Genomic DNA, 26,754 nt, shown 5'->3' with positions numbered 1-26,754 from the left:
TGCCAACTTGTGCCTTATTTCCCTTTATAGTATGAAGATCTGTATGAAAGGTAGTAAAGCTGCAGAAAGAGCCTTGATGTGTGCTTTTTTTTTCCAAAGAACAACTTCAAAATCAAGTAAAATACCTACCTTTAATTTTCCTCCTGCCAGTTGAAGTAATGCAGTTTGCTGGAGAAACTCCATGCCACTGCAATGCTTACCACATCATTCAGGTATGTCTTCCAAAGCATAACTGATATGTGATCCTCAGAGACCTTGCCTTATAGACTGTACGAATCGGCACGTCTATTTATTTCCATTGCTTGTATTATTCCCCTCTCCCCTCCACTTCCACTGTTAGGAGCAACAGGCAGGCCTATCTACTTAGTTGTGAGGTTTTAGTCACATGGATGTATGTTCATGTTCTGCACCTTTTAAGGACTACAGTGATTAAGCATTGCTGTTGACCAGAATTGCTATATGGAGGTCCAACTCAACAGACAGAGCTTTGTGCAAGAGGATAGTTATGAGAGGTAAAAAAAAGTAGAATGCAGGGGATTTGTGAGGTCCCTGGATTCACTAAATCCCCAGAAGCTCTTCATGACCTTCTAAAAGAAATTTTACAGGCTAAGTTATCTCCTAAGGTCATTTATAATAACAGTTTAATACCTGATTACTAGGACTATCTTGAACTGGCAGGAGCATGGACTTGGCCATCTAATATGTCATATCAATCTGCTATGATCCCAAAATTCTCTTTCATTTTGCCTTAAACAGGAGTTAAAAGCTTTCTCACTGTAAAGAACAGAACACCGTGGTAAAGGGGACACCACTTTGGTTCTTTTTCTCAGATGAGCATAGAATGGCTGATGGAAATTCTGAAGGAATACTGAAAAGTATTACAAGTTGTTTTAATTTAATTTTTTAAGTCACAGATTAGAAGTTACTGGAAAATCATGATGCATGGTCACCCAGCCCTAAGTGGAGTACTCCCTAAGTAGAGTACCAGTGATGAATCATTGTTTGCAAAGTAAAAGCTTATACCTATACCATATTAATTGCTAAAACTGAGGTGCATAATTCATTTACATGCCAGCATATTATATTTACTTATGTTATTGATTCATAGAAAAGGAAGTGCATATTAAAAAAAAAGAAAATCTTGCAAAGCAAAAGAAAGACTATGCAGGAAAGCTAGAAGCTGGCTACAGTTCCCAGTGACTCGACAGAATCCCATGCTAAAACTACTTACTGATTAGGAGCAGAGATTTGCATGATTTTTAGGATCAGGGATTACCTTTATTATTAATAAAAATTCAATTTATTATTAGAACTCATTGGGGTACATTCCTTAATGGTGATTTTATAATATCAACATATTTCTTTGGAACATATCAATTTAATTAAAAATGTATGTTGGGTATTACTGAAATATTTTGTTTCAAATATATCCTTTTATCATTTGGTAGCATAATAGAGACGTGCAAAACTAATTTTTGGAGAAAGTTGAAATACTTCTTTTGACAAAAAATTAAAATGTAAATATTACATCCTGATATGAAATCAAATCAAACTTTGAAATATCAGAATTTTCTCAGGGAATGGAAACTCAGTCACTTCTAATTACACGGTTACATCAAAAAGAAAAAAGGTATATTTGACAATGATTGTGTTGCCTTTTTTGTGATTGTGATTATCTTAGGATCAAAGTGCTACCTGAAAATCAGATTAAAGCACTCCTTTAGGTAATGTCTAAAACAACAATAATGTTTTCCCCTTTGTGTTGATGAAGAAGCAGTGTTGTTCTTTCCCTTTTAATATGAATGCATTGCTGGTTTGATCTTTTCTCTAAGAAAAAAAAAAAAAAAAGACCTAAAAAATAGTAGACCTTGCTGTATTTTTCCCTGGATCTATACATTCATTTCTTACTTTTACAGCCATGTGAAGGTCTATACAGTCCTAGAACTTTTAAAAAACTCTCTTTCTATAGCAAATTCTCTTCAATATGAAAAGTCTGTCATCATCTCTTGGTGAGTAGTTCAAAACTTTTAACTACCACAAGCAAGGCAGAATCATATTGATTTGATGCAGAAAACAAAATAACCATGTTAATCACAAAAGTACATTTCTCCCTTGTCTTTTGCACTAGGCAGCTCACTTCTCAGCCATCAAACACAACACCTATGCTTAATAATGCATCCTCTATATTTCAGTCAAATTCTGCTGACACAAACAGTTTTTTCAAAGGCACAAAGGTTATGATTTCCCCCATGTCATATCTTTATAAGGAGAAAAGTATGGGTCTTACATAGAATTTCTAGTCTCACTTTCTTGTTTTTCTCCTCTCTCTCCATTATCTTCAGAACTACATAGCAATAAGGGCAGTCAAAGACCAGAGCAGGTTGCCAGAGATGTTGTGTCACCTCTGTTCTTGGAGGTGTTCAAGATTCTACTAGATATAACCCTCAGCAACTTGATCTGACAACACGTGCTTTGAGCAGTGCGTTAGACTAGATGGTCTCCAGAGTTCTCTTCCAACTAAAAAAGTCTATGATTTTAGCTAAATGTTTCATGACAGTTTCTATGGGATGTTTTCCTGATCAATCTCATTGCTCAGGAACAAGCTGCCTGGGGGTTTTTGTGTGTGGTTTTTTTCTTTGGTTTATTTTGTAGTTTGGGTTGTTGTTGTTGTTGTTTTTCTCTCATGTTTTGCTCTCCTTCTCGTATTTCTTATACTTTTGGAGTCTCCCAATGTCTTGACATATTTCTCTTCACCATTGGTGAGGAATTCTTCACCAATGGTGAAGAGGAATTCTTCACCATTGGTACAGGGTTAATTTGGAAAGGAGAAAAAGGAGTACCTTTAGTTTTTTTATTGACATTCTGCCTGCTGGATAGCTGATGATCATTAACATTGGACTAAAAGTTCTCCTGTCTTTCATCTGGTTTAGGGCTCATTGACTAACTCTTGCTGCTATAGTTATGCCCCAGCTGTCATATCCACTCCTCTGCCACAGTTCTGGAGCTGGCAAAACAAAAGATTTGCCTATGCCTCAGCTACAGCAACTCAGAGTATTAGATTAAACCACAGATAAAGGTGAATTCACATTTACACTCTGGATGGTGAAGTGGAATGTCTGAGTTGTAAGTAAATATCACCTAATTCTGCTGCTTTTGTGATGGAGGCAAAAACTGTCAGTAACAGAGCTGTGACAAACAGTTGGGTAGTATATTAAACCACTGCAAACATTTATTCAAAGGCAATGGATCAGAACCCTTCAGTACAGTTAGCTGGACATTTCTTCTTCTGCTGACTTAGCTAAGGTAATGTGAATTATGACACTATTTCCAGCCATGGTCATGAATATGTTAGAGATACTATTATAAAATAAATAAAAAAATAAAGTGCCATCTTCAAAGCTCTCTTGTTGACTTCCCCTCAAAGCCAATATCTATGAATATTGCATAGAATTTCACAAAAACCAATTGCACGATATAATCCATTTATTGCTATTCAAATGCATCCATTTTGTTTTACAAATTTTAGAAGCCTCATTAGAGATTTTAGGATCATTAGAAGTAAGGAAAACTCTTTCTTGATTCATTTCTGGCAAAACGCTCAGTGCTTCTTCCTACCCCTCTGCTATTCTGAGTCCCCAATTAGAAACACATTATTCTGATAGCTTCAGTGTGATTCAATTCTTGTGAATAGGTCTGCATTTTTACATCTGAAGCAAAAGCAATCTTTCCTCAACTAACACTTTATGAAAATCAACTAATATAGAAGAAAAACTTATTTCTATACCTGGGGAATTTGAGGAACCCCAAGCATTGTCCCCATGCCTACACCCAAACAAGGGTCTTTTAGCCTTTTTAAAATAAAAAATAGTTTCATGCTTGGCTCATTACAGTGAAACCACTGCAGATTAAACCTCTCTATCAATTACAAGCAGCTGAACATCCTTTAGCATCAAACAGAATGACAAAAAGCTACACTATAATGAGTAATGGCTAAGGCCAATTGCTATTTAATTATGTAGATGACTTAACATCCTTTCATTGATGTTATCTGTATGTTTCAGGATGAAAGTTATCATGCATTGCTTTGCTACAGCTCTTACAGTATGTGATAGCAGAAGCAAAAAGGAAGTCTTTACCAAACAGAAATGGCTATAACTAGCAAAATATATCACCCCAGCAATACAAGTCACACTTCACCGTGCACCTACAACAGATAGAAACTTCAGCATATTGTGGAAAAAAGAAATTCATGCATGACAGCTTACAGTGGGGAGGAAGCTTGAAAGAGAGAGCGACAACTGCAGCAGTAAAAGCCTATGTCATGAGCAGTTCCCATGAAGATGTCTGGTCCCTGAATTTTGTAAGTGGGAGATAACAAGGACAGTGAAGTTAGTCCTAACATGAGAGATATTTTAGATGGGAAGGACCTGTTAGGTCATCTGTCCATCCCCCTGCTTAGGCAGGATTATACTTTGCAGTATCTTCTCAAAAAGATTGCACAGAACAATTTCACATGAGCAGAGGAACGGAGTAAAGGACATAATAGATCTTTTCCATCTCTAACTTCTACAAGTCAAGAGGTCCAGTCTGTAGCTTGTCTGAGGTGGCTGTGGGCACAAATACTGCAAGTGTTGTAAGAAAGGAAATTTGGAGGAAAATTCTACCCTCGGGTCAAATCATGCAAGTGTATGCAAAACGTGATGTATGATGTTAGTGAGCACAGAAATTACCCCATAAAGGACATTTTCAATTCAGTCATAATCAGTGACCTCATTTCTGTGGGCATGGTGCTGCATTTTTGACAACTTGTATATGTGTGGCACATCATTTCAGACAGATAGATCTATACTTATTTAAAAGGGTATATGAACTAAATTCTTTCCATGAATATTATTGATGGAATCTTGCACTTATAATTATTTAAGCTTCCAGTTTGAGACTGTAAAAAGAGATATTATTATAGAAAATGTCCATTTGTATATTTACAGTATGGGGATGACAAGGTTTGTTTAGCAACTATTATTTTTCTTGAATTTAATAGAAATAGCAGCACCTGAGAGTATATAAGAGGTCAATGCTGGAAAAAGGAGTGTAAGACATGGTTTTTTATACACATCCTAAGTGAAAATTTCAGAATATGGAGAAAGTAGTAAATAACGGTTCCTTGCAATCCTTATGAGAAACATAAAGGAGGAGGTAATACTCTTGAAAATGCAATTAAAAGACAATTAAAAGCCTTCTTCCAGGAAATCCTTACATGTGTTTAAAGCTAAGAATGAAGGGAATCCCACTGATTAAACCTAACCATGAATATATTCATTTGCAGAATTTGAACACAAAATATTAAGCAACTAGAGAAAAAAAAAAATAAAACAGACAAGCTGTTGGCTGGACAGATCTTAAAATGAATCAATTTGCCAAGACAAGGTTTTGCAGACATGAGAAATTTAAATCTGTCTCCATTTTGCATTCTCCCTCAACATTAGGTAATTTTTGTAGTCACTATGATATAATTGGACATAATGGAGGACTAGCAGAGTTTCAAAATAACATGAAGGTACATGTATATTTTCCTATACAGAAATCAGTACTAGTGAAAGGCTGAATCTGAATTGAAAAAGAAAAAGTTGGAACATCAAATACAGTGTTTTCTATTTAGCTGCCGATAGCATGAAGAAAAATAGTTGGCAAATTACGACCTCTTAATATTAATCTCTGTAGATAAAATATTATGATTAAGAATGGTATTCAAATGTGTAGATTATTGGTAGATTAAATTCACAAAATCAGAAATTGTAACTTGTCATAATGGCTTACATATCCAGCATATGAGCTTATGAAAACACGTATATGGTCTAAATATGGACATATGCACGTCTTTGGAGCTCTTAAAGTTCCCCTGATTTCTGTCTTATTCTGTTGTCATTTAAATCTTTGTTAAATTTATATGTTGTAGATTAGAATACTTTATAGTTGCTAGATTCAGCAGATTTTCTTTTTCAATAACACTTTTTGATTTTGTACCTAATCCTATGGTAGCCTTTGAGTCTTGATTACAAATGCACAATCAATGTCGTTGGAGTAGCTCAGCACTGATCTGTCTGAGGGAGCAGAATCCTTTCTTAATTAGCACTTACCAAAGAGCAGCCAAGATGCTCTCTTCTATTTTGATGGTGGGGAACTGATCTTGTTGAAACTGCATATAGAGCTTTATTTCTTACAGAGATAAATCCTCTACAGAGAACCTTTCTCATATGTCCTCTAAAAACTTCACAGCTCTGTATCTTCAAGTGGAGAGCACACCTGACAAGGTGTGCTTTTCCAGGACAGATATATATAACAAAAATATTTAAGACTGATCAATTCAGTAATAATCAGGTAATGAGTCTAGAAAAAGAACCTCATTTTGAAAATCCCCCAGCTAACATGAAGAAACCATGACAAGAAAAGAGGAAAATACTTTCACCATTTCTCGCTTTAAAAATCAGGATAACAGCTGGAAATGGATACGAGAACTAGTCATCTCAGCCTTGGGGCACAGACCTAGAAGGAAACTAAATCAGACCCTAAAGCATATCAAATTATATGTCTGATGAAATACCAATCAAGTGGAACTGCAAATAACTTTCCCCTATCAGCTAGCATAGATTAACAGGTACAGAAATCACTTTCCAAAACAGTAGGTGCGAGAGAAACACATTTGTTACTTTGGTTCTCATGTTGGTCTTTCTGTTACTAATGGCCGAAGAGATGCTAGCTTTGATAACCGTTGCAGTTCCCTGAAGCCTGAAAGTCAGCTCAGCCTTTTACAGAGAGGGCTGAGCACACACTTCCACTACCAATTTTTGTTTGAGTCAGATCTGAATATCCACATGCACTGCAGGAAAAGAGTCAGTGTTTCTTTACGCAAGCACCTCTGGGGGAGGCAATGTAGTTCAGTGAATGAGAATCTATTTTCAGCCAGTGATTTTGTTTGTGACTTTAGGCAAGACAGTTTACATCTCTCTGCCTCTTTTTCTGTCTCCTCTTTCCCACCTGGTCTGCTCTGTTTGTTTAAATTCTAAGCCCTTCCAAGCCAGGACTATGTCTCACCAGGTTTTTGTATCACGCATAGCAAAATGCTTCATCCTTTCACTTGGGCTTACAGATGTTGTGGTAATATCAATAGTATTTATTTATTTATATCATTGTCATAGAAAGAGAAGTGAGGACTCTACTATGCCAAGCATTGTGCCTACACAGAAGAAAAAGAAAGTCTGTGCCTGCTAACTTTACTCTTCAAAGAACTGTGATACCAAATAAATAGTTTCATAGTACGTGTTTTGGGGATTGTTTTTTGTGTGACATCAAATGCTTTACTCTTTGAGAATGTGTGTGAATGTGAACACAAACATGTTCAATAATTTGATATCAAAAATGCGGTTTCTTTCTATTATCCCAAAGTCATGCAAAATTTTCTGCTCTTTCAGATACTCTTGTTTGTAAGCAGCAGTAGCCATAAAATGAGAAGTAAGAGATTTTCTTAAGGGGTGTATAGTTGTTCACAGAGATTTAACTCCGGTAATTTCACAGAGCATTTTACAAAGTTCAGAATCACACAAACTTCAGTAGCAGGGTCTAAGCTCTATGAAGCAGAGGGTAGAAGCAGAATAGAGTGGGGATATTTTTTACTTTCTTCTGAAAGGGTTTTCATAACTTCATCATCACAGGTATGTAGTGAGAAAGGAAATACATGTAAGTTCTTAAGAAATATGCCAAATACTTTATATTTCTTACCCTTCTGAAATAACATGTGGCTTTTTAGACCAAATGCTTTGACCAATTTCAGCCTTTAGCCAATCCTGAGTCTATAACCGGGACCCCTCGTTTTGCTCATGCAAAATTTTCAGATGCCCTTTCAGCAAAAGCAAATGAGCTCCTCTGCATTCAAATATCACTGTAGTAACAGAGGCATCCATTTAGCCATAAAAATCCATTCTGAAAAGGCAAAGTTCCATCTTTTTTTTTATATTGTTGAATCTAAAGCAAACTGACCAGTATCACTGCATGTCAACAGAAATCTGAAGAAAGCAGCAATATTTTTCCCAATGAAATCCTGCCATAAGCACCATTTCATTTTAAAACAGGATCTTGTGGTATAAAAAGAAGAGCAAAAAGTCCTGATGGATTCACGGTATTGTTTGTTCTTCCTACACTATCATCTTTTCTCTGTAAGATACACAAGCTACAGGCTCCCTCAACTTGAGGAGGCAGCAGAAGGAGGGAGGGCAGCACACCATTTGGCCCATTGTGCTTAATAATGCGCTTCTGATCCACCAAGCAGAAAAAAGAAAAGTAAGTGGGTGAGGATGTTGAAAAATTAGGATTCATTTGTACCTTTTGAGATACTTGATGTCACAGCACTGGGTCTCATTCAGCAGTATAATAACGTACTGGCAGGCTAAGCCAGGCATGCTTGGTTTCTCCGAAGCGAGTGAGGTAAGGATTTCCATGCTCTTCTCTGCACTTGTACTTTGTGCAGTGTAAGCAAAGCCCTGATCCACTAGAGGCATGCCTTGCCTGTGCAGACCACTATAATATATCATTTTCAGTTCATTCTTTTTAATTACTTTTTTTTTCTCCAGAAGATTTCTACAACTACAGGCAATCTTAATCCTAATAAAGTGAACATTTAATAAATATTACTCGTGCAATTCTTAAAGGCCCTGTTGAATTCTAATATATAATGGCTTTATTTTAAGCTTTGGGATGTAGATGATGAAGTGAACAGAGGTGATTCAGAGTAAGGGCAACACATTGGCACCTTTCTTACTCTAGAAAGACACTCTTCTGCAGTGCTTAAAATGTAGGGAAAAGTCTAGTGATTGATTAGCTAGTTAAGTGATAAGGAGGTATATCAGGCAGGGATGCAGAAAAAGTACAGATGATAAGGACAATCAAGTATCCTTGATCTGAAAAAAATTACAGTGCTTTCTAATCATTTAAATTATATTTTTAAGTGAGAAAAATCTACTGCACTGAGTCTCTAATTTTCTACACAATTTCTTTTTTCTTTTTTTTTTTTTTATTAAAGACAAAAGCTATGGGAATTGTGTCCATTTTTTCCAGTGGTGTAATCTTTCCTTGAAAAGGAAATTAATGGATCATCAGACTTTCATTTGTCCATATAACTTTTATATTCTTTGATCTCTTACTGGCATATTGTAATACTGATAATTATCTACTTCTCCTGTTTTTTATAATACCATGTGGCATTCTATTATGTTTTACGTTATTAACAATATTATACATATAATACAATTCTGCCAAATCAGGTTGTGGAAGTTGTATAGTATCAGGTAGGCTATTAGGCTTCAAATTAATGATCTCTATAGGTCACAGGCACACTAAGGATACTCATAAAATATTTTTATTGTGATTTTCAGGACCTTGTACAATTATATTAATATTTCAGATATTTTAGCATTTTATGTTCAATGGGGAGGGATCTGCATGATCAGATGACAACTCTCCATTTTCTCATTATTCAGCCTCCATTACCATAAAAACCTGTGATGTGCTGTGGTGATTCTGCTTTTACTTAAAGAGTACTTGCAACAAATTCATTAATATGTCAGAAGCTTTATCACTGATCTGGTTAGAGCGGTTGCTGCCAATTCATGAGCTCCTGTTATTAGGATGTCCTCAGATCAAGTTTCAAAACCTTTTTCTTCCTTCACTTTTGTTATGGTAGGGCCTGAAAGACTCGCTAATCTTATCTTTTTTCTTGATTCCTTTTTTTGTTCAGTCAGTTGTTAACCTACAAGAAGTATTTCCTTCCTTACCCATGAAAGTTTGGGTAGTCTTTCGATAAAGGGCACTGTCAGTAGGACCTTTTTTGTACACACTGCAATACCTTTTACTGTTTTGTCTGGTAGGCAGCAGTAGTTTTCTGGATCACTATTTTGAAATACAGTAGTTATCATTATTTGTATACTATCTCCATTAAGAATAAATTTCCATTTTTACATGAAATCTTAATTTTATAACAAAACTGTTTTAACTTTGCATCTTCATCACTTTCCTCTCTTTGTCTTTTTATCCTTCTCTGTAAGGAGAAACAGTCATTAATTGCTAGTGCTTTTCCTTTTTAGAAAATTTTGACTGCTGTTGGAAGGTTTCTCAACTGCTATATACAAACTATGCAGTTTCCAGAAGATAGCCAATAACCAAAGAGTGAACTACCTTGGAGGACAAAGTCCAGATCTAATATAATCTAATCACCAGTCATGGTTATCCTATGAAGACGGATAAATGGCTTAGGTTATATCTTTCCCAGGGTTGTCAATATTTTAATACAATTGCAGATAACAGTGAAAGTGATAGGAAGTTAGGGCCAGAAATAAGAGAGTCTTTTGAGACTAAGTTTCTTGGAAATAAAAATAAAGCTCAAGTAGTCATTGTTTTTTTCTCATACAGATGTGCACCGGGACAGGAGTCATACATACTGTTCCACAGCACAACTATCCTCTCTGCAAGTCTTAGATCTGCTACAACCCTCCTCCAGTTATTGTCTTACTCATAAATCCAGTTAGTGCTACTGGTATCCATTTGGCTTTCATCTAATCAGATGTCTCTGAGACAGAACTGCTGCTAACCAGACCAGATCTGGGATAGCATCTCTGCTTTTGTTGGCCTGCTGGATGCTAAGGTCAATCCTGCTTTGCTTTACTTTACTTCTCAAGGAGCAAATCCAGTTAGGTTTTGCTGTGAAGTCTCCTCTGAAGCAATGACATTAGTTCCAGTCCCTATGGCTCTACAGCCATAGATCAAAGACTTACCAAAAAGGAAGCTAGAGCAAATTAATGCTCCTTATAACAAAATTTCTAGTAATCCAAAAGGAGTTGTCATCCTCTTCTGCTGACCTTTAGCTTTGGTCAGATAGTGAAGCCAACTGTTTCGGAACAAAGGCAAGTCTTCACTCTCACTGTGCTTCTGTACACTTGAGTACACAAAAAATAACAATTATCAGTCGCACAGTTGAAAAAGAAACAAAACTCAGTTAATGCAACAACAGATACGAGTGAAGCAACGATGGGTAATCAGTATTAAGCAATGTGATTGATTTAAATTTTTTTAGTTGGCTTTTCCCTTTCCTCCCCTCTGGTGGTCAAAGAGTTCCAACCTAGCAGGGGGTCCGGGTGTGTAGATAGGTACTTCACCAAATACTGTTAAACCTGTTGTTTCAGATGGTTAAAATACTTTTTTTTATATTAAAAAAGTGGCATTCAGTTGATAACACCTAGGAATTGGAGAGGGATTTAAGAGAGTAGCAAAAGTTGAGAGAGGAAGCAAAGAACTAATGAGAAGATCAGAAGGCTGAAATTTGTGCCTTGCTTTTAAGCATCATTTTCCCCATTACCTGATTCAGCATAGAATTAAACTCTGTGGGATTTAAACAAGTTAGGCAAATATTTATGTGCCTTGCTGAAAAAGGACAGTTTGCTGAATGATGTTTTATTGAATCAATGTTCTGCTACCTCCAATGAAAATCTAACCACAGTCAACTATAAATGACAATCCTGTGCTTTGATTATTTATTTATTTATTTCCAAAGGTCATGCATTTGTATCCTGAACATCTCTCGTCTCCCATTTATTATACTATTTCAGGGTTGGTTAATCTTTACAATATTGAATTATGTAAGTTTCCAAAGCACAATTTCCCTGTTTCCTTTTTTTTAGTAGAAAATTACTACATGTTTAAAAGGTTATGAAAATTAATTATATCCATATTTACTCACATCTGTGGCATTAGAAACTGCTCAAAAAAAAGGAAAGATATCCAGATGTCTTCTATTTGTGTTGTAGAAACTTAACATTCAGTTTTAGGGATTTAAAATCTGACTTTTTCCTCCTGTAGTTAAAAAAAATACATACAGACAGATGCAGATAAAGATAACTTTGAATTACGTCTGTAGGCCACAATGATGTAATCAAGTTCAAAATGCAAAAAGAAAATTTCCCATTACTTTACTATAGTAGTGCCTAGAAACCATAAATGAGACTGAGATCTCCTAGTTCCTAAAGAAGTCTCATAAAACGTAGTTAAAGCTACTGTATTCTCTGGTGAGGTTCTTTCTTAAGCACATATGTTTGGCTTTGTCATATCTTGGTTTCAAGATGAAAGCTTGAGCAACAAAATGCTTGCCCAAGGCCAAATCAGTGTTAGTTATGGTAAGTGCCAGCAAGGTATACCTATCATGCTTTTGTACAACCAGCTTCACTATACATACTTTCTGGCATTGCCACACTGCCTGAATGCAGCACAGCCAAATCTAAATTATTTTTCCCTACATTTTGTAAAACCCGTTGTGATCAATCAGGATGAAAAACTTTATGTAATTGTAATTTGTTTCTTATTTCATTTTTTCCAATAGGAAAGATTGGTTTCTAGTCATGACTTAAGTCAAGGGTGAGAACAGAACGTAGGATTTATTACCTCACCATTTGTGAAACAAACTTGAATGCATACAGAAATCTAAACACTACATTTTCCTACAAAATAAGCCGCCGATTTTCACTACCTTCAAAGGTACTAACCTTCAAAAGAAACTTTTTTTTTAATCTAGAAATCGATTTCCTTAAAGTTTTTTTATTTCATTCTCACTGGAATAAGTTAAGATTTAATACCAAATAATACCATTAAACCTCATCTTTTCCTTCCCTCCTGAATTTTAGGTCTTTTCCATAATCAGACAATCCGTTTGTTCTAATGGACTATAGCATGTGCTCTATTTTTGTAAGGTATATTATAATCTTTTGTCACTGAGCAATAAAGTATTTTACTTTATTTATCCTTAACAATAAACATGATTTTTCTGGTTTGTCTTCATATTCACATTGAGATTGATACAGGCTTTGCTAATTTATTGTGCATACTATTAAGGAACATAAAATTTGCAATTTAATATAAGTATTTGGTATAGGTGCCATTACATTAGAAGAGAGTTGTAAATGTCTCCAGCATTTGTTAAGTTTTATGACTAATCCTCATTCTAAGTGGTCCCATTGGACAGAGGTGGTGGTTTTCTTCCATACATATCCTCTTTTTAGGCCTAAACACCCCCTTTCTCATGAAAGCCATCTAAGAAGAATAAAATTTGCAGGAATGCTTCATTGCCTTTGTCAATGCTCACTTTGCAGTCATTGCAATCTACTGTAGGCAAACTCAAACTAGCCCTGTAAATAAATAGCTCACGCCCTGGTAACTGCATAGCCAAAGTGCCATGGCCTCAGTGCCAGGTTGCATCTCCTACCTGCCTGGCCTAGCCAACCTGCAGTGGACCTGCTGCAGCTGGTTCCTAAGACAGCCCTTGGAAGAAGACAGCACAGCTATATAACCTCTACAAAAAATCACATCCTAAGCCTATGTGTCCGTGGAAGTCAGAGGCATGACACACTGAAACCAGTCTTACTCTAGGACAGTAGTATCCCAAGTTTTACATTAGATGGGCAAGGTAGTAGCTTGAGAGCCATATGCCTAGATATTCCCCTTATGATCTCACCAAAATGCAGGAACTCCCAACCTCTTGGTTAGTATTTGTCTAGTCCCATAATTATATATTCAGAGAAAACTCTGTGATCCAGGTGCTCAGGGTTCCTGGTGGGGCTGGTTGGACTCTCCAGTGTTGCATCTTCACTATATCTATTATTCTGTTTGCTGAAATGAAGCTAAGCATGCCAAGGGCACCCAAGTAGGACTTTGGAGAATAGGTGCATAATCTGTGCCAGTGCCAAGTTCACAGCTAATGTCACTTGCATATGCCACCACTTGGCTTCCAAGGGAAAGGCTGCATGTGCCACAGCTACACAGACACTGCCTTCTCTCACCTCGGTCCATGAAATATCTGTTTTGTCTTTTGTTTGACAAAGTCACTTGGGCTTAAGTGGTCTCATGTTCCAGGCATGCCTGGGAACAAGGGTCTGCATTTCCACACTTTGAAAACGCCATCTGCTGAAATGACAATTTCTATGATCCCTGTTTAAATTAACAGATTGGGACTTGCAGATCAGTGACAGTCTTTCTACTCATTGGAAAAAGGCTTTGGATGATATTGTGTTCAGCAAGATTGTAGCCACTATTTAGCGCAGCTTACAATTTTAGATAGACGGAAACTCACCTAGAGGCAACATCATTGCTGTCACTCTCATCAGTTGTTAAGGCAGGTATCCAGAATCACAGTTTCAAGGTCAACTGGCACCAGTAGTTCACAGTTCATCATACAGCAAATTCTGTGGTTTCACCTAAGAAGGGAAAAGAAATGCGTCCGTGACAAATAGATCAGGGAACCCAAAACTGACACTGTATTTAATTTTATTTCACTTAAGTTGTCATAAAATTTCCTCATTTCTAAGTGCTACATATCTTTAACTCTCACTAATTTTAATGGAAAGAACAAGACGCTGACCTCCATATAAGAACATGAAAGTCTGATCAAATTGAATCTCCATCCTTGGCGATACTCAAAAACTGTCTAGACATGGTCTTGGGCAACCTGCTGTAGGTGGCTGTGTTTGAGCAGAGGGGTTGGACAAGATGACCTCCAAAGTCCCTTCTAACCTCAACTATTCTGTGATTCTGTGAAGTCTAGGGGTAATGCTGGATTTCAGAACCAAAACTTAATTTACTAGATTTAATGAAGATTCTCTAAAATATAATGTCAGAAGACTTAAGTTATATACTGATCCTGTTAGTGAAGTGACTGATATTGTTCACAGGAATATCTTTTTCCTTATTACATTACAGTTTCTAAAGATTGACCATACATGTCACTGTTTCACTACAAAATTCTGAGAGTCATATTCTTGTTTTCATCTCAACTTTACTTAGTCTTGGAAAAGAGAATTTAGCGTTGGCAGATGAAAAACAATGATGTATAAGCATTTTCTGTTGAAGTGTGTGTTCTGTAGGATAACCACGGAGGGAATTTAATCTCTTGAAGTTTAACTTTGTAAAGCCTATTGCGAGTACAACATGGATAAGAGACTTGTCATTTTATTAATGAAGAGTGACCAGTTGTCACCCCCACAGGGGAAAAAAAAGATTGTGACACATTAGCAATGAAGGACCATGAGACAAACCAAATGTAAATACCGATGGTTTAAAGACATAATTAAAGCTCTTGAGACTGCAATTATGACAAGGCAGCATGACAAGGCACATGTATGTCGACAGAATATATTTATATTGACAGAATCTGTCCGAGAAATCCTTTTTGTACAATATATCTGTCTGTCACATCTTTGGATTGCACATGCATTTATTGACTTTGTGTTAGCGTAGATCTTGAAATTTGTCCCTTTGCCTTATTACTCAATGACACTTGGTTAAATATATCATGTTTTCAAACAACGGGCTTCCTGAAGCTATTTTTCCAAAAGTTTGAATTCAGTGTGTACATTACTAAGTGATATTTCCATTACATTACATACATTATACACATTATGTTACTGTCACTCACGGATCCCTAGTTAATATGAGTGAATATGTATGCACAGTATGAATATTTGGATGCTATATGTCCTAAGAGTACAGGGGACTGTCAAAATCAGATCTGATCTTTGGACATGTGATTAATTTTCTAAGGAACTTATACATACACAAGTTAAAATTAAATTGAAAGTCATTCTAGCTTAGAAACTTAGCACCTGCACCTTTCCTCTCCTTGCCAGGACAGACGTGACATCTTTCTCTGGTTCAAACCTCCAGACCCATCCAAGTAAAGAGGGACTCTGGCCACAACAGAAGCAGAGTAGTGTGGCACAAAGGGAATCCATCTCTCTACTACCATGTCAGAGGCAGTGGCATCTGGCTGCTGTTTGAGGATATCTGAGACAGACAGAAAGAACCTGAAAAACAAAACTATTCTCACCAAGTTCTTCTCTTTTGCTTGTGTAGCCAAATAGATTCTGATTATATTTTCTTAGGGGGAAAAAAAAGCGCATGTCAATGCATACTGACACATGGAAAGAACTGTATCGACAAAATTAATTTGTATATACATAAAAAGAAAGATAATATTCAGCATTTGTATGCAGGGATTTATTCATTTACATTTTGCATATTGAAGAAATAAGGATGAAATATTGCCAAAGTGGGATACTCAGTAAATAAATGCTTCAAACTGGTCAATAGCATTCTTTAGGTAATAAACACAGAAATGGATTAGAAATAGTTTCAACAATTTCTTTAGCTGGAATCCAGTACTCTTTTTTGATTAATTTTATTACTTTTAACATTTGATTTAATTATACCAGCAAGAAACACACACCCTGTTTTATCCACCAGAACAAAACAAGAAAAACCTTATCTTCCATTAAGACTCTGGCATTCCAATCCTTTACAAAAAAATCTAATTATATCTATAACTGAGTTTATACTGAGTTTGACTCAACTTTATAACTCAGTTGCCAGGAAGAACAGACAAACCATGTCTCCTCAAAAATATGCTTAAGCATTTCCTTCTATACAACTCATAATCTCCAGAAATCATATGACTGAATTAAGAAGAAAATCATCTTTCATTTAGTGAGTAATGCATTTTGAACACTTGTGGCTTGATAAAAGAGAGCTAAAAATGTGACTTACTGTTTCAGAAGAAAACAGCAGACAGAAGGTCCTAACATAAGTTATTTTTTCTTTGTTTTAAAGAAAACTTCCTTGTTTCAGGTGGCCTGGCTTATTGATTTTGAAAGGTCACTGGTAGAATCAGAGAGATTTTATGATAAATGTGAAGGTCTGCTACAAATGACTAATCTCCTACCACTCATGATTGCATTAGCTCCTGGTTTACTGACATTTGGGCGGCCATTTTGGGAAGAATCTTCTACTGTTTCTCATTGAATTATGGTTGTAGAAATCCTCTGTCTAACATCACTGTTGACTCTACTCTCACAAGTTGCTGAGAAAGGGTTAATGCAGGGATTTTTTTTTTAAAAGACAGAAGTTGCAGATTTAATCCTGCTCATAACTGTGCAAGTAATCAGCCCTCCTGAGAGTGAGGTGAACTTGGAGGAGGGGAGAGTATCTCTTGGCTCTTGAAAATTCACGGCCAAAATCACAATTCCTAACAATATTTCTCTTCTAAATGTATAACCATAGAGAAGGAAAAGGGGGATATGAGAAGAATAAGAAAGAGAACCCTGGCAAATGCCTGAATACACTAGTGCAAGGAAACACTGGGAAATTGTGTTAGATGTAGACAGGGGAATGGAAGGGAGGTCCAAGCAGCAACGTGAACCTGGAGGACAGAAGGTAGAGGGAAAACTAAGGCACACTACCCAGCTGCTTTGTATTGCTCTGCCAATGCAAAGCATCTGTAAATGCAGCTTAACTGGCTAATTCACTCTGGCTCTCTCACAGTGCTCCAGATTGACATAAGGCTGCTAAGGTATGTGTTCAAATGTGTCCACAAATAATTAAATGATTAACACAAAGAGAACCTAAGTTTGGTCTTTCTTTTTCAGCTCATTGGGAGATTGCACAGGGCAGAATTTTCTTAAAGTTTCCTGTGGAGACCTCATCCACAGGAAAAAAAAGTACTAAAAAATAAAACAAAAACCTGAACTCTGTCCTGTGGTGATACAAATAGAGAACAATCAGTATTTAAAAAAATCATTACATTGTGATGACAAGCATATTCTGTGAAGCCCAGAAGTGCAGGTGAGGGGATGGATTACTGGTTTCTGAGAACACAGTACTGGAGAGAAAAAGAAAAAAAAATATTTGAATTTATCTCCTTTCCTTCAGCTGTCAACTCCAGAAACATCTGAGAGGCATGGTTCTTACTAAATCCTACATCTTTGCTTAAAGCTTATATACTGTTGGAAAAAGTCTCTTTCCTCATTGAAACACAGATAGTAATTTCCTCATTGAAAAGTTCTCTGAGGTACAGTTTGTACCCACTACTACAATTTAATAATTCTGGAGACACTACATAAAACCTCCTCCAGTGCTCCTCCTCCTTGTCTTTGAAGTTCTAGGAAAAACAAAATAGTACAGTCTTATTCATCAGTCAGATTTGAAGAACTAGCTTTGCTAAACGCAATAGTCAGATCTGTTGTAGCAAAGATGGCTTTCCAAAGTCGCTTTTCCAAGGAGAGCTATGCAATTTTAAATCTCTATTTACTGTTACCATTTGCTACAGCAGTCCCCCACTACCAGATTGGGCAAGTCTAAGTCACACATGAAAGCTTTTAAGAATGAACTGCAGTGAACCTGAATGGGCCCTTGCTAAGCTGCACACTTGTTTGCCACATTGTTTTGCCTTACCCTCCTCTGCTGAGCTAGTGCTCCATGAGTCCGGAGACCTTCTCCTTCATGCAAACAACAGGAAAATCACAGCTCGGGAGTGGGGGGGAGATACATGTCTATAAAAAAACATGGCTTGCAAATTAAAGATGCCCTAATCCCTGTCTTCAGGCATGGAAGTCAGCAGAAAGCATTGCCTGGCAGCAAGGCATGATGCCTGGGCATTATCCTTGCTCAAAGAAACAGAGGCTCCTGCACCTTTCCAGTGGCAGTTCTCCATCTCCAGCTCTCCATCCACAGCAGAGTTATCAAGAGCAGAGAGACTCTGCCTGCTGAAATGATTGTAATCACTAACTCAACTCGCTACCATTAAACATCTCACCAGCAATCAGATACGGTGCGCTGAAGCCTTCAAAGAGAACTACTAAAATGCTATTCTAGATTCATTGATTCCTCTTCATTCAGGAGCACAGGCCTAAACCCAGATAACTACTTGAGGTTAAAATAAAAACTTCAGCTATCGTGTTGTACCTTTAACTACGTTGGTACTGGGACTTGACTATAATTTCTTTTGTGAATTTGCCAATTCTTCTCCATTTTGTTTGGATTGCTGTAGGTTTCAAATAGAGTATTATCTGATATTATCAACTGCAGAAACTTGCAGCTTTTCAGGGCATTTTACTGTAGGGAATCAGGAAGAGAAGATTTAAGGAAGAACTTACAAAAAACTTCTCCTGTATCAATGAATTGATTTCCAATATAGACATGATTTTCCTTAAACAATTTATGTCCACAATTTGTAGTTCTCTGGGAGATCTGACATAAGTAAAATCCCACATAGACAACACATTCCAAAAAATCTATTCTTCAATTCCGTTTAAAGATTTTATCTAATCATAAAATAGTTTTATTTTAAAAATACAAACATATTTTTTCCAAAAAGTATTATTTTTTCAGAAATATTTTACTTCTTGACAAAAGAAAGAATTCTGAAATTTTTTATAAATGAAGAAGGCTTAAAAATCTTTGTTTATTTTTAATGCCATTTCTTATCAGAGATAAATCCTCATAGACGGTTCTCAAGTCTTCTTGCTATCTAAAAACTCTAAGTGATCCATTGGAATGGTTGATATCCACCTATTTCAGCTGAAATTCAGATCTGAAATTCCAGCTTAAGTTAGAAGCTGCTCTTTACTTCCACTCACAATTATGCACTGTATCTGGTTAAAGTCTAAAAATGCAGAAATAAAACTTAACGGCTATTCTACACTGATGTTTTTTCTCCTTCTCCCTAATTTCTACTGTAAAGGTTTTTATAATCTTAAAAGCCACCAATGTTTTTGCAAACTCGGACAGATATCTGAAAATCTAGGACTATTTTTTCTGCCTCATGCCTCTTCACCATGGTTCTATTATTGGTGTTGTAATTGTTTATTTGTATAGAAAGAGATTTTTGAAGTATTGGTCAGTATATTATGTAAATATACTATGAACCAAAACACTTGCAAAAAACAAATATGTGCAATACGTCTCTGTTTTGAAAAGTATCTTTGGAAATGATTGGAAGTAGCATCAGATGTTTTCAGAGCTCTCTCACAACATCTGTCCCTGGAAACATTTACACTACAGTCTGGAAAATACAAAGCACAGATTGGGTCAACAGCAGACAATCTGGATGAACAACATGTTTGTTTTTATTGTTTGACTGGTCTTTTGCAAAGGTGCTTGTGCATATCTTCATGCATTCAAATAAACGGAAAATATAGCAAGAGTATACATAGCCGGATCACTAGATCCAGTTCCAAGAAAAACATTTTAGAAGGTTCAACAGGCCTTCTAAGACAGGAACAAATTTCAGTGTTTACCAGTTGCCTCTATCCAGTGTGAAGAAGTGCTTCTCAGAGGTGCTAATGTTTTAACTACAAATACGCTATAAATCTAAACAATGCTTTCTTATGTCTGAAGTTGCTCTCAGTCCTTGCATGCATGAGCAAGATTTGAGGGGAATCTGAATACTGAATATCATGGATTTTATGCTGTTCTTTTAAAAGAATCTCATTAACTTTACAACCAATAAGGTATAAAAGGGGTTGATATGCTCAACATATTGTGGCCAAGATGAAAATTAGCATTTCAAATGGCTTGAGCTATTGTACTCTTAAGTATTGCCTGTTTAACCCATCATTCAGGCAAGGGAAATAAAACAGATGAAGGGTTTGGCAATTTTTTCATCGGAGTCGATTCCAAAGATGGTGTCTGCTGTAACTAAGATCTGGATGTCCCTTTATCCAGTGTAGTAACCGTGCTTTGGGAAGCCACAATGCCATCCTCGGCTGTGGATGTGAGATAAGGATGCTGACTAATAAGAACAGTTCTAGGACAAGCACAAATGAGATTACTTTAAGAAGACCCTAGGTGTGCCAAAACCTAGGCTGACTTTTTTGTCTTCAGCTGTCACAGCTGGAAAGGCTTAAGCATGTGTATCACATAGTTTTAAAAGGAGGTTGCAGAACAAGATTTTCAAGGACAAAGTGTCAGTGAAATGACACGAGGGTTGGACTTGCAGAAAGAGCCCAAAGAACTAAACCTATTAAAAAACTGGCACATTACAAATTTGCACTCTGTTCAGCAATTTGGCAGAATCCATTTATAACAGATTTCGTGTTGGGGATTGAGTCCAAAAACGACTCCTCCCCTAATTATGAACTGAATCCCCCCCTGTTTCACTTTTTAAATGCAAAAATAAATGTAATAAAACAACGTGAAATAAAATAAAAACTCTTTGTTTTGACTTGCAAAGAAAGACGAAGGAAAATGAAGGGCAGGGGTGTGAGTGTCCCCATCAGGATACGTTACCAACTGGAAAATTTGGAGGGAAGCAGGAACGTGGGATTTGAGGCACCAAGCTGGTGGAATCCGAGTATGTCATAAAGGTTAAGCGCAGCCTCCGAAGGGGAGCCAGGCATCCCATGCAAGAGTAGCCCCGCTGGTTGATGGCCAGCTAGCGTTGGCATTGGTGCTGTGGCAGATGCTCATTTAAACTTCCACCCTAAAACTTGCTGGAAGAAAAGTTACAGCAGTAGGTGGAGGAAGATGGGAAGAGTGAAATGGGAAAAAATAGTAGGACTGGAGACTGAAATAAACTGGCTACCGTACAAATGCATTTGAATTGTCAATGTGTAGCTAATGGTTCTTGGTCCCAACTGTCCCTTTGGCTGCCATCATTTTTATCTTTGGGTCATTATAGCATAATACATCTGACAGTTACCAACTTTCCCTGTAGTCCTTTCATAGCAAATTGAATTACGGTTTTGCAACTATGGTCATACTTTAACTGAATTGTTATTCTATTACACTGGAAAGTGGAAAAAAGGTATTTGATAAGGTGCACTCCCTGTCACTTCATCCTGAAAATAGTTTACCTGGAAAAGGTCTATCCAAAGTTCAGTTATGAAACTGGCTGACTTTGTATGTCAGAAGGTTCTTGATTGCCATGCCAAAAGTGAATTTGATTTTACATATACGTGTGTCATTATAGTTTGATGTGAGATTTGAAACTAAGTGCACTGACTTTGGAAGGTTCCTTAATGCAGATAAATTGCAGCAGCAGCTTAGGCTGAGCTGAAAAAATGTGACCCAAATGATCAGCACAATTTTCAACAGAGTCTATGCAAAGTGGGAACTCTAGTTCAGGATTTTTCAGGCATTTTCCTTTGAAATTTCCTGCCTGAATTTTCCCACAAGAAATTATGTTTTAACTTACATGAGACTTTTTTCCCCAGAAGTATGTTCTTTATATTTATTTCATTTTGTCATTTATTTCGTATTGAATGCCAGATGCGGAGCCTGAGATCTAGCAAGAAAAGGGAATATGAGGCACTGTAACTAGGAATCCTTGGGGTACCAACATAGCATTCTCATATTGAAAGATATATTGGAATATATGTATTTATGCAGAATATACAACCATACTACTATAATATAGTGATATTAGTTCATAGATATTAGTTGTAAAACATTACATATAAATAAGTATGCATATTGATAAACATATATAATTAAAATAAATTTTCCCAAAAGAAATTTTCTGTACTTACTATTCAAACAGGACTCCATTGGTTGCATTTTCAAGAGGCATTTATTTGAGCTGGGCTTTTCTAAGATCTAATGTACAATATGGCAACACATTTTTTTTATTGAATTGGAAACTACTGCTACGTGTGGTAGCCTATTACTAACCTCTCCAATTTTTTTGTTAGTTTGAACACAGTAGTGGCTTACAGAGTTCCTACCTTCCCGTTCATTTTCATGTGATACCAACAGAAATATCTGAGGCCTGAATTACAGGTTCAAACAACCACATCACATGTATGAGTTTTCTATTTATTCCAGGCATTTCAGTGATCTGGTTAACTGTGTCCGGTTAACTTAAGCATTACACATATTTGTGCCAGGAAAACTAAATGGGAAGTGAAGGTCTAGAAAGAGATGTGGGAGAGCTGTAGGAAGAAGAGGACCAAGATCTGCTGCCATCAGCAGTGATTGCTGCTGAGGAAAAGGCAGATGGAGGCAGATGTTGGGCCTCTTGTCCAGCATCCACCTCGCAGTGAGGCTGCAGGAAGAAAAACTGACACTTCTTAGCTGTTTTAGGAAGCCTGCAATGGTACATAGGTGAGTTAATCAAAATTATCTCCAGCCCCATTGGTGCAATGTTAGTTCCCTGGTATTATGATGCCAATTAACTACTGCTGTTGTTCACTATTGATCATTTTAGTATGACATTCCCAGCTACTTGGGAATGCACGCTGCTGGGTTTAGGTAAGGTGTTCACCATCATTCCCACCACTCTATGTGACCTTGGATTAACTAATCTGGTCAGTTTACAGGGTCAACCATCTTAGTGGAATGAAAGCTTCTTGATAGTTTCATAATGCAAATGAAAAAGCTGTTGATTTCTGAAGCCAAGAGCTAACAAGTGCTACTAGTGACTGAGTCAGGTTTGTTGTAATCTTTACTTTGAAGATACACTGGAGTTCTCAAAGGTTAATGAACCACTTGTGGTAGAGCTTTCCTTCAGAATTTAACTCTGTTTTATTCTTGATAGAACCATTAACTTCTACACTAACCTTTCTACTTGTTACTATTACACACATTCTGCCCACTAAAGCTTTCTATTGATTTTTGCGAGTGAGCTTTTATAAAATGTAGGTTCAAATACATGGGGTTTGTGGTTCTGTTAGCATTGGGTCATATACAGACAGACAACAATTAATTTGTAGGTTTTAATTTATTTTAGATATATTTTACAGTCACTTCGGCAATATCATTGTCCTTAGGTTTTGTTTCTTGAATCATTTGTTCTAATTATTCCAGATATCTTTTTAATTGCCATAGTTTCCAGTTAAGAAAGTAAAATTTACAAGATATGATGAATAGTGTTAGCAAAATACATTGAGATACTGGAAATTCTTCCCATCCTTCCAAATTTAGGATCTGGTCTAGGAAGAGTGGTGCCATTGGGGCAGAGGACCAACAGTTCTTGCCATCTGGAATCTAGCCATGTGTTAGAAAAGCCTATATTCTCCTTTTAACATTTTAATCTCCTACCTCTTCACTTTACTTATGAGGTTTTCATATCAAGATTCCAAAGACACATAAATTTTTTCTTTGGTAACACAACCTGTGGTGAATGAATTAGGAACAACTTTAGGACCAATCCTAATTTTTAGGGTTTTTAAAATTATTATTATTATTTTATTGTAGTTTTCCCTTTTTATTTTCAAGATTTTTAAATATAATCTATATAGCTGGTCATCCTCCCCAATTTCCTTCAGTCAATGGCTTATTTCTATTTCATGTCTACTTGAAACACTGAAGCACTACAGCCATAAATATTTGGTGAATAAAATGTTGGTTTTATCCAACATTTTGAGTCAAAGGTGACTTTTCTGGTATTGCTGTATTTCTGGTTGTATTTTCCAAATAGAAAAACATGCGCTAATCAGTGCCAATTCATCATACAAGCAAACAGAAAAATTTCCTCTGCTAGAAAAATAAATCAGAGGATAAAATGTTTCTGGGATTTTTTGATGACTATTTTTTTAACCTCACTGTAGGCAGCTAGTGAAAGCAGACTGCAAGTAAAGTATATTAGACTGGTTGGAACCGTTGTGCTTTCAAAATTACTTGTAGTTGTTCTCCATGGGGATTTTACATCAAGGCAGCTATTTCAACACCATTGTTTTTACAATGAATGGCAATAAAAGCTTGGATATTTCCTTGTTTGATTAGAAAACACACATACCTAGTCCTGGGACCTGAGCATGTTACTACAATGAAGATGCCTGGAAATTACTTTCCATTTTAAAAGTTACTAATAAAAGAATTCTTTGCATTATGGGTCAAATTTCTATCTGTGTATTCAGGCTTGGCTCCCTTGATTTGATTGCTCTATACATTTCAGAAATCACTGTAGCCTTGAACAAGAATTATTTTCAATAAGACATTATTCATGTCTGCCCAAGAATTAGGCTTTGAGAGATTTGTACTAATATTTTCTATTATGTTGGTCAACAGGGTGGCATTCTGTAAGTTTCACTTTGATATTCAGATTCAAATATTCACAACAAAAATATGAATGTCTCATGATTGCAGCTGTGCAAATAGCAAGGGATTACACCAACTTTGAAGCTGGATTCTGTTCTTATTCTTTTCATTATTCATTTCCCTGTGAACAGTAATGGCAGAAATTTGGGGAACTTGCTTAAATTGATGGACAATAATGCATATTCACATCTGAACTATTTATTATGGTAAATAGCCTCTATGCAACAGTATATGTATAAAAATAGCCCCGCCCTAACTCTCAGGACAGATGCCTGTGGCTAATACGCATTTAATAATTTGAAATGGGAAAATGGGTAGCGTTACATCAATGCACTTTTAGACTGCTTAATGCAGCCATAGCTAGATTCAGCACAGAAACAGTAACTATACAAGGATCTCACTGAATTCTTCAGAAGAAGTATTGCATGCATTATTCTGTGGTATCAATGTAGCAAGAGAAAATTAAATGTAAACATTTGCTGTAAGCAGCAAAAAAGTCTAGCATTCAGCAATTTAGGTCATGATCCCTCAGTCAGAAGGAAATAAGAAGTTTTAAGAAATCTGGTGTTTATGAGCATTGTCAGAATATGAGAGCGGCTGGATAATTGAGGGGGAAAAAAAAGGTTAATGTATCCTAATTAAATTACCTGAGCCTTACTTATCTTTTTCTAAAAAAAAAGTCTCAGTATTTTCTTCATTCAGTCATTTTATAATAGTAATTGCATCACATTAAGGATTAAATGTATGGGAAGAAAATGACCCTATTGGCTTGAAAAGTAAATGCAGAAATAATACTTTAAGTGTGTAACGGCAGTCCAGAGGCAAAAATTTGTCAATAGATAATATTTGCTGGGTAATTTTGAGTCGGAAACACAATCTTAAAATCTATGTCATTTACAAGTAAGCTATGAACAAAGAAGAGTTAAATCAATTGAATTAATGTATTAATAACACAAATAGTTCTGCCTTCCCTAAACCAGTCTAAGTTAGCTCAAAAATAAGACTATGTTTACTTAAAGGCATATGAACCACAGTGTAACTTTTCAGCAAATTAGAGCAGAGTCTGAAGCAAAGCACAAAACCACAAGACGTTAATATGGTGTAATACTTCACAGCGAACATTTCATGCAGCTGTATAAATAAAACCACCATCATAGTGAAGACAGTGATTGATGATTCAGTGAAGCATGTTTCCAAGAACTAAGACAACTCCATACTGCTAAAATGGAAACCAATTTAGCACGAACTAGTGAGTTAGGAAGTGATGGTTTGCTTAAAAAAAAAAAAAAAACAACCACCTTCTCTTCTTGGTAAACACTGAAGCAATATAAAATGGAATGTCACTAGCAAAGGTCTGAAAGCACAAATTTCAACTGCCGTTCAGGAATAGACAAGGCCAAAATATGATTCTAAACTAAGCAATTTTCTCTGTGCAGAAAGCCACTATTTTCTATGGAAATATAATTGGTTTTAAATTAGAAAATAAAAGCACTACATATATACACACACACATAAACATATATAAATTTGTATTTGAATATGATGCCACTCATTATTCATTATACACATGACAATATTTGAGCATCTCTCTAACCTGTTCTTCTCTATGTGTCTGATTGTACCTTCCAAGCTCTTTAGCATTAATGGTCTTCCAAAGAAAAGGCATCATCATATACCATGTAACATGTAGACCCATGAACACATATAGAGGAACATAACACTTAAAAATTGGGGTAGGATGAATCAGAACCACAATTATTCTAGAGACTATATGGAACTAATCAGATGATACCCTTTTCAGCTGAAATGTTTTGATTTCCCAAATTTTGCCCCCAAATAGATAGGGAATTTTTGATT

The 26,754-nt window shown here is 36.3% G+C and overlaps 1 long non-coding RNA gene across 1 annotated transcript in view; it reads right to left on the bottom strand.

The window, feature by feature from the left end:
• Positions 1 to 14,222, bottom strand: part of LOC142404961 (uncharacterized) — a 62,831-nt gene extending 48,609 nt beyond the window's left edge. Inside the window, exon 1 of the long non-coding RNA XR_012774011.1 lies at positions 14,162 to 14,222. This is a non-coding gene — a long non-coding RNA (uncharacterized LOC142404961). The remainder of the gene's footprint in view (positions 1 to 14,161) is intronic.
• Positions 14,223 to 26,754: the final 12,532 nt, after the last annotated feature.

Source organism: Mycteria americana, chromosome 1 (assembly GCF_035582795.1).
Source record: "Mycteria americana isolate JAX WOST 10 ecotype Jacksonville Zoo and Gardens chromosome 1, USCA_MyAme_1.0, whole genome shotgun sequence".
NCBI lineage: Eukaryota > Metazoa > Chordata > Aves > Ciconiiformes > Ciconiidae > Mycteria > Mycteria americana.
Note: the sequence above shows the minus strand (reverse complement) of the source record. Positions and strands in the feature narration are given on the sequence as shown.